This window comes from Pararge aegeria, chromosome 15, assembly GCF_905163445.1.
Source record: "Pararge aegeria chromosome 15, ilParAegt1.1, whole genome shotgun sequence".
In the NCBI taxonomy this organism is placed as follows: domain Eukaryota; kingdom Metazoa; phylum Arthropoda; class Insecta; order Lepidoptera; family Nymphalidae; genus Pararge; species Pararge aegeria.
The window spans coordinates 11,829,291-11,838,317 of NC_053194.1; the positions used below are offsets into that span (position 1 = coordinate 11,829,291).

General features: G+C 34.3%; 1 non-coding gene across 1 annotated transcript; it reads left to right on the forward strand.

Annotated features, from left to right (window-relative positions):
• The first annotated feature begins 3,095 nt into the window (after positions 1 to 3,095).
• LOC120630174 lies at positions 3,096 to 3,214 on the forward strand. The gene has a single exon (XR_005659010.1). It is a non-coding gene; the product is annotated as a 5S ribosomal RNA (ribosomal RNA).
• The last annotated feature ends 5,813 nt before the right edge of the window (positions 3,215 to 9,027 follow it).

Here is a 9,027-nt window from a genome sequence, read left to right on the forward strand (position 1 = left end):
GGCTACGCGAGGATAAAAAAATTCCCTGGCAACATTCCACAGATAACAAAAACTAAAGTCCAAAATGAGGCCTTTGCCCTCTAAAAAAATAGGCTATTGCGGGACATAAAAAACAATGAAATATTTAAATGTGGTTTTAAGTTGATCGCACATTGCCGCAGGAATTCCTAAGGACACAAAGCATTTTTAGGACAAAATAATTATTCTTTACCACCTTGTCAACGAAAAGTAAATCAGCTGCTGAGCTTAACAAAGTTATTGGGAAGACTAACAAGCGTGGAACCTATAATTTAGTGAATAGTGATATTATACTTACTTGCCTAATATACATAATATTAACAAACTACATATCAAAAAAGTTATGTTATTAGACTATTTCTCAATAGGTACCTATAAAATAATATTTTATAAACACTCTCCAGCCATACCGTGATCGTTATAATTATTGTATTAAGTACGAAAACTGATTTTTAAGGGGAAAAAAATCAACCCTAAAATACGAGTACGAGTTTACTGCATTGGACGTGCCGAAATAATGCAAGTGACATAAGCGCGTCTAAGCTATTGTAAAAAATACTTAAAGCATTACACTGTTGTTGCACTGATAACTAACTTTTGTCTTAACATAAAACGACCTATTGACGATATGATGTTATTATTAATATGTATTGAAATATTTAACATAACAGTGACATTAAGAACGGTCGTTTGCTAAATTAATTGTCATAAATCATGCAATTTGGTGAGGTTAAAAATGGAAAACCATGTAAAACGATAGAGATGGTAATGGGGCCAATGTGTCGTTTGTTTACTTTGAAACTTGTACGTACTCGTAGGACACGTAAGTGATTAATTATAATTTTCAATATTATAAATGCATTACGGCTGCTAAACCTTATGTGACAATGTGCAATTAACTTTAATGTGCCTTAAAAGTCGTTGTAAGGCTGTGTGCAGAACAAGCATGTCTGTTATCAACTCCGGTCACTTAGCATATCGCCAGCCAGCTGCTTTTTGTAGCCTAGACGACAGTATGTGTGCCACCTTAAAAAGGCCTCCTATTCATTATTTTACCCGCAGGTATTATTTTTATTGTGATGTAAAAAGTTATTTAATAACTTTAATTTGTTATTGACAGCGTATACTGATTCTATGTGGGAATTTGATTGACTATTTTCGAATCCATTCGGGGATCTTAGTCATGAGCTAGCTCGCGCGACATACACAGTGTGTGTCAAACCGCGTTTACTAAACTTTACTCACAACATTTCAATAACAGGTATAATATAGGAAATTTGCTCACGTATGGAGTAGTCAAGCTGCTGGGTCCGTTCTACTTGAACCCCAGTTGAGTCTTTTCGCAATGACTTCACACTTACACGATAACTTTTACAGGTTTTTTAATATTTTCATACTTATACGTATTTTTCTGTGTGACAAGACTAACTCTCATATAACTTTATCGCAGGTTGATAAATTAGTAGTAACTATGTAAGTTTTGCTTCTAACGGTATTCCAACCAGACTATGAAATCGCTTCATCTAAGAATAAGCAATTTTATGTGTCTGGTTCGAAAGTATCGAAAACTAAAGTTTCGAGTTTTCTTTCTCATTGGATAGAACAAATTAGGTTATTAGCCGTCGTTAAAACTTTCTAGTAATAATTGTCAGTTAATTTAGTTCTTAACTTAATGCATTCTAATAAATATATATATATATATATATGCTTACTATGCTATATAATCATGATAGCGCTTGACCGGATATAATAATGTTAACAGAAATCTATAACATTGTTTTAGTGTTTTACCGCCTTTAAAAAATAAGCACATTCCTCAATTCTGCCATATTTGTTTATGTTACGGATTCGGTTTCCGGTGGCGTCATTTACTCTGGCCTGGATTCGGTTGTTGCTAGTTACGATCCTACTGACAAAGTAAAACTTCAAAAGGTTAATTTCAAAAATCGTAGCTTTAATGGCCTACCTTATATTTCACTTCGTGATTTAAGTTTTGCTACTTACGAAGCTATGTCGGGTAAATATTTTCGGTATTCTTGCAAATATTATTTATGTTTCTACAATACTGATTTGGAGCTGCGATTATCCATTTAATATTTCCTAAGAAATTCGTACAAGTAATGATATTAAAAAGTAGTTAATTATGTTTTAAAGAGTACAAGTACATAGTTTTAATAATTTAATGATAATTTGATAAAGAGCTTTTATGCATGGAGACAAAAGAAACACCTGTACACGTAATGCTCCAATGCAATGGAGTGACAGAAAAACGCGCAGCACGCTTTTGCTCCTCAGCAACACTTCATGAGCCACTCGGCGAACTGGGCGGCCTTCTAGGCTCCTTGACTAAGCTCGGCTGGAGCGATCTAGAGTGGCCACACGTACAACGGACGTTTCGGGCTACCAGATACGGAGGCAGGCCCCGGGAAAAAAAAATAACTCCTTCTCATTCTTGAGCAGTAGGAATTCAATAGGCTAATCTTGCAACATTTTGCGTTTTCTGTTTCGGCGGTAGCTCTCTCGATAAATACGTTTCGGGCAACCAAATACGAATGCAGGCCCCAAGAAAAAAAAAATCCCTTCTCATTCTTGAGCAGTATAAATTCAATAGGCTAATCTTGCAACATGCTGCATTTCTATATTGTTTCGGCGGTAGCTAGGCACTCTACCGACAAAAACACGACGCCAAGCTACTTAGACGGCCGATTGGCGCGGTGGGCAGCGACTCTGCTTTCTGAGTCCAAGGCCGTGGGTTCGATTCCCACAACTGGAAAATGTTTGTGTGATGAACATGATTGTTTTTCAAATCTGGTTGTTTGTTTTTTTAGTATTTATGTGTATTGAATTCATAAAAATATTCAACAGCTATTTTAGTACCCATAACACAAGCTACGCTTACTTTGGGGCTAGATGGCGATGTGTTTACTGTCGTAGTATATTTATTTATTTTAGCTTTTTGAAGTGAAACTTCTAATGCGACTCCAACGTTGCGTTAAACGTTTTACGCTACCATTAATGGTTATTAATATTATCTAATAGACTGTCGTATTCTGATTGTGTAATTCAACAATACTGACGCCAACGTCCATACCATGTTGAATACACCGGTTCTCGTCCGATCACCGAAGTTAAGCAACATCGGGCGCGGTCAGTACTTGGATGGGTGACCGCCTGGGAACACCGCGTGATGTTGGCTTTTTGCTTTGTTTTGAATAGTCCAGAATATAATATAAGGAAGTCAAATTTATTGCTTTTTAAACTTGTTTTAAATAAAATTAATAACGAAAAAGAAAGTCAACTTGGTGCGTAAATTTGGTGAATATTTTGCCTGCAGATTCTTGGTGAAATCTTTAGAGCAGACAGATTGTGAGATTTTGTACTAAAATATCATAATCACAATTTATTTGAGGTACATAAATAATATATATATATATATATATACTATATATGTACTACCGCCACCCAGCAGCATTTTTGCAATTTTGTGTTCCGGTCTGAAGGGCGTAGTTGCCGGTGTTATTACAACTGCATGAGTCTTAACACCTATGCCACAGGTTGAAATATAATTATTGCTGAAATATATAATTGTTGAAATATAATATAAAAAAAAATACATTGCCGGACCTGTTCCTTGAAATGTTTTTCTGTTGGTTGTCTGCGATGGTTTTTCACTTATCACCAAGTGGGCCATATGCTTGGTCCGTCAACTATTACTATAAAAAGAAATATAAGGCTAAACACCGTAATCTGAACAGCCTTGAAGCAACCTATTCATAATGTTGTTCTATTTGTACTGTCTATCACGTTAACCTTTACCTATTTGTATAGTTAAGGGTGTTTTTTCACGCACACACTGCTAGAGGTGCTGACGTGTGACATATTTGCTACTTTCACTTTCCAGTAACACGAGGCAAACTATGATGATAATTTAGTAATCATACAGATGGTCAGCCACTGCAATTTCAGCTGTAATGATAAGCTCTCAAGACTTTATACGTCAAACAAATCAAATGTCACAAAAAAGGTTATCCATATTTCGTTTAGTGAAGAAAATCAAAAGACAAAATTTTATTTAAATGATATGTTGTAAAATGGCAGTGTTTTAATAGTAATCATACTCGATGAGTGTAAAGACACAAGCTATATACACCTGCCTTATGGAAATCCAAGTTCTATTCTAATGCTCTGGGTAATATATATTATTGTAATTTATAGCACCATCAGCCATCACCATTTAAGCATTATTAAGTACAAAATGTTGATTTAGGCTAGTTTCATGGAGCAATCGAGATTATTTTTTATACAGAAAGCCAAAGTGACATATTCTACTTATTATCTGAGGAAGCTAATCGACGCGATATTTAGGCTAAGTTACTGTTAAAAGCTAGTTTTAAATATTCGGCAGTAGGTCAGTTAGAAGTCATATTTGTTTGAAATATCATATATTTTTTAGGTCTCTCCTACCCAGAAAATCCGTTTTTTACTCCATCTGTATGATTGCTAAACTGCTATTTCCCTGAACGAATATATTAACGCCTACTAAAAATACACAAACTATCAACTTGAAGCCCACTTACGAAGCCCTTGCGAATGGTTAGTTCGGTCAATTAAAACGAATTAGGTTAATGTACGTGGGTTTTTGACGCAAACCCCGTTTAGGAGTCCGTAAACATGCGGCTGAAATTGCGTTCTCTATTCGAGTAGCACTTATATGGTAATAATATTGGATTTTGCGTGAAATTCAATTTTTAATACTCTTGCAAGCTTTAAATTTCTAGTAATGGATACACGATTAAGAGGAATAATACACTTTTATCGTTTTATAATTTTTATTAGTTTAAAAAAAGTATATCGAAACTGCTTTGTTTCCTACTAGATGGCGGAACAAACGCTATAAGACTGATACAAAAGTCATATACTAATTTCGGCATCGACTTTAGAAGAGCTGTAACTTAGTTGGTTTAAGTGATCAGGCCGCGATTGCCAGAGTTTACCAGATTGGTTCAAATCTTATCGGTTCCGATAATTTTTATATGTATTTTAAATTTATCACTTTATTGTTACTATTTACTTTTTTTTGTAATTATTTAGGTTTGCCAAATTTACAGTTTATCAATCTGTTAGAACTGAATAATTGCTTCCCATTCTATAAAAAATGGTGTGTTACTTATTTGTCGGTACTAATTAAGTTCTTAATCTTCATAGTAAAATAATTGACGACGGCCGATTGGTGCAGTTTGCAGCGACCCTGCTTTCTGAGTCCAAGGCAGTGAGTTCGATTCCCACAACTGGAAAATGTTTGTGTGATGAGCATGAATGTTTTTCAGTGTCTGGGTGTTTATATGTATATTGTAAGTATTTATGTATATTATTAATAAAAAATATTCATCAGTCATCTTAGTACCCATTACACAAGCTACGCTTAAATTGAGGCTAGATGGCGATGTGTGTATTGTCGTAGTATATTTATTTATTTATTTATTATTAATAATAATAAGAAAAATCCTTAAAATTTTTCAGTACCAAGCCAGTTAATCCCTTTCGCTTATCAAGAACAAAAATCCGAACAACTAGAATTAAAAAGAAATTGTAAAATATTATATAAAATTGGTTTGAAAAGGGATGAGGGTACGCTATAAATGATTTATTTTACACAATACAAATTTTTGTCTGCTCTAGTCCAAAAGTACTTTCTCTCTAAAGTATAGGAAAATGTTTAATAATACATTCTACAGTGTCTCATAAAACTTAAAAACTATATTAAATTTAATTGTGTAGCCAAATTAAATGCTACATAACATTTGAATAAACTTTACATTTACTTTCTTTATTCTAGTATGAACAACTTAGCACGTTAAAAATATGAAAGCTTTTCTAAATATTGGATAGAAGCAGGCGTTACTTTGCGGAAATCCATGATATATTATCAAAATTAAGCTTAATTTGCTATACTCCGCGAAAAGCAGGAGAATCTGTGTGGTGTAATTTATAATTTATTAACAATTGTTAATAACAATTATTCATTGTAAAGTCAACATCTCCTGATGATGCTCCGGTTTCGGAGCGAAACGTGCGTAGAGGGTATATTGCCGAAGATCTGTTTGGTGTGGGGTATAAGGATTGAAGAAATTATAAATTACACCACACAGATTCTCCTGCTTTTCGCGGAGTATAGCAAATTAAGCTTAATTTTGATAATATGAAAGCTTTTCTATTATATACCTTTGCCTAAACTGAATCTGTTTTCTGTTTATTATTGATTACTTAGTCAAAAATCTGGAGACTGAACCCACTGGTATTAGAATATTTCGCACTTACTTCACTGTTTTCTTTTCCGTGTCAGGCTTTCTTGTTATCAGATGACATTAATCACAATTCCCACCCCCAATTAAAAGCGCTACAGCCAACCGTTTCGCGTTGAGAGTCCAGTCTTTATTTTACCGTTTATTACACATTGCACTTTGTTTTGATGCTTTTCTTGTTCTACAATGCTTTTTACAGCGATTATAAAACGCTAGAACGCGATTGAGTTAAACTGGTATATTGCTTTTATAGCACACATATATAGTATATACCTTTTCATTGTGAGAGAAATAAAAACTTTGTTAAGCGAAGAAAAAGATAAGAAAAATAGTATAATATCTGTTGCCCGCGTTCTTCTGCAGCGTTTATTACAGTTTTTTACAAACCCCATGGGATAGGTTTCTTTTCAAAACGTACCGTATGTACTTCTTGTCCTTTTAACTAAGTCTATGCGAAAAACGAAGTTTATCTTAGTTTAGTTAAACGAAGTTTAGTTGTTTGCTAAGTTAGGGCGTAAAGAAAGGATAAAAAAAGAAATAAACAAAAACACCTTCGCATTTATAGTATTAGTTAGGGCTACAATAATACTCCACTATCCTGGGAATTTAGGCACCACTCGCATAATTTTGCTCATTGTGTCCCGTATCTAAGTAGTTTTTAATTCCCCGTAATGGCCTTAAAACTCAAATCTGGCGAGTTCGTACGCTACATTCGGGTGATTTTTGGGCGAATCTGTGACAATATTACCAGCCTCTAAACCATAGATAAACATTGATTCTATATTCTATTCTTCAAAGTTCCTTCTTATTTTATTTTACATGGACTTTAATAGGTTAATTTCTAAATTAAGTAATATAAAGTATGAAACCTGGTTGGATATTAAATAGTTACATTAGGTATGTGGCGACTAAATTTTAATTTTTACCACGTAAAATAAGTATTTCTTGAAGTTTGATAACGATAATATAGTGTTGAGATTTATAATACCAGCGTATATGTAAGTAAAAATTACGTATCTGCACGACACAAACGACATATCTCCCTACATCTACCTTCAAAATGGGAATCTGTTCGTACCTCGTTTAGCCAGCGTTTGTCAACCATCAGGCGGCCGTGCACCACAAATCATTCTAACACCTGACCGCAGCGTTATCGCCGCGACGTGAAAAATTACTGTTTTCCAAATGATGGCAGTCACAGTTTTTCCACGCCGACAGCGGGGGGCGTCGGTAGCCATTAACATGAAATGTTGACTACAACTGCCATAATACTCGGGGGGCCGTCGCAACATCATAATTTCGATCTAATTGTATAATAACTGTTTTGAGTATTCATTGCCCCACAAGCATAAGAATTTAATAGAAACTTATAGAAAAAAAATGTTTTGCTCTATATTTATTTATTATTATTCATTTGGGCATGATGTTAAAATTTCGGCTTTTTTAACAGACGGAATAAAATGCTAGTCCGTTTGTCAGCTTTATTTTGATTAAGTTAATCGACGACAAAATATTACGACGTTGCTTTGCATATATTCATATCGCACATTATAATGATATGCAAAGCCACATCGTTATATTATGATAGCGTGTCGTTTTGTGTAAATTGAATCATCATTTTTGTTTAATGGGAAACATCTAACGGGGCGGGTCAGACCTGATGCATGTATGGCGTACTATTGTTTCGTATGGCTGATACCTTAAGCGTAATTTTTTTTTAAAATGACATCTTTATCAATGTCCTTTAATAAATGCTTATTTATTGCAAATAGTTTGAAATTTAATCAAAACTGTTGACGTCACCTGCTTTAATACTAATTTTGGGGGCCGCTACTACATCAAAAATACGATCTAATTGTTTAATAACTGTATACGTAATTTATTACCGCATAACAGTATTAATCTTTGACCTAATAGACGAATATTTTAATTTTACCGCCTTTTACGATTCAACACTTTACTCTTTGGTATATACAATTTAATTATGTTTGGAGTGTTTTAATATGAGAATTATTGTTTAAATTCTGCTTGAACGTTATTTTTTTATGGTTTACGAAATATAGAGTGAGAACTTAAAAGCGAGTCTTTTATTTACCTTAACGGATTGACGTCTACTGCTGAACATAGGTCTTTTTTATTTAGTTCTAAAATGTATCCACCTCGTTGGGGGTTGATCAATGCTGCGTATACCGGTGCGGGGTTGTCATTCCAGCACCTTGGGACCCTAACGTCCATCGATTCTCCTAGCTATGTGCCCGTTCCAATGACACTTCAGTTTCGTGACTTGTTGAGCTATGTCGGTTTATCTTTCCTCGGTTCCTCCACGGATCTCCTCATTTCGGATTTCATCACGTAGAGATACTTCAAACATAGCTCTATCCGTCGCCCGTTGAGTGATTTTGAGTATTCTTTTGAGGCCTATAGTAAGCTACCATATAGTCCTCACCGGTAAGCTTTATCGGTATTGCGAATATCAACCCTCATCACCAATAACACTTATTGGTTTAACTGTATTTAAGAGAATTTAAAAGAAAAATAAATACATAATATAAATAGAGCTAAGATTATTAAAAAAATAGACGGTTAGGTAGGTCCTTATGTATATAAGTTTGTGCAATCGTTACAATACCTCGATCTAATATCGACATGAAACCCTTACGGGTCTAAAATATCGTAAACATTGATGTAATAACTTTATAATTGTATG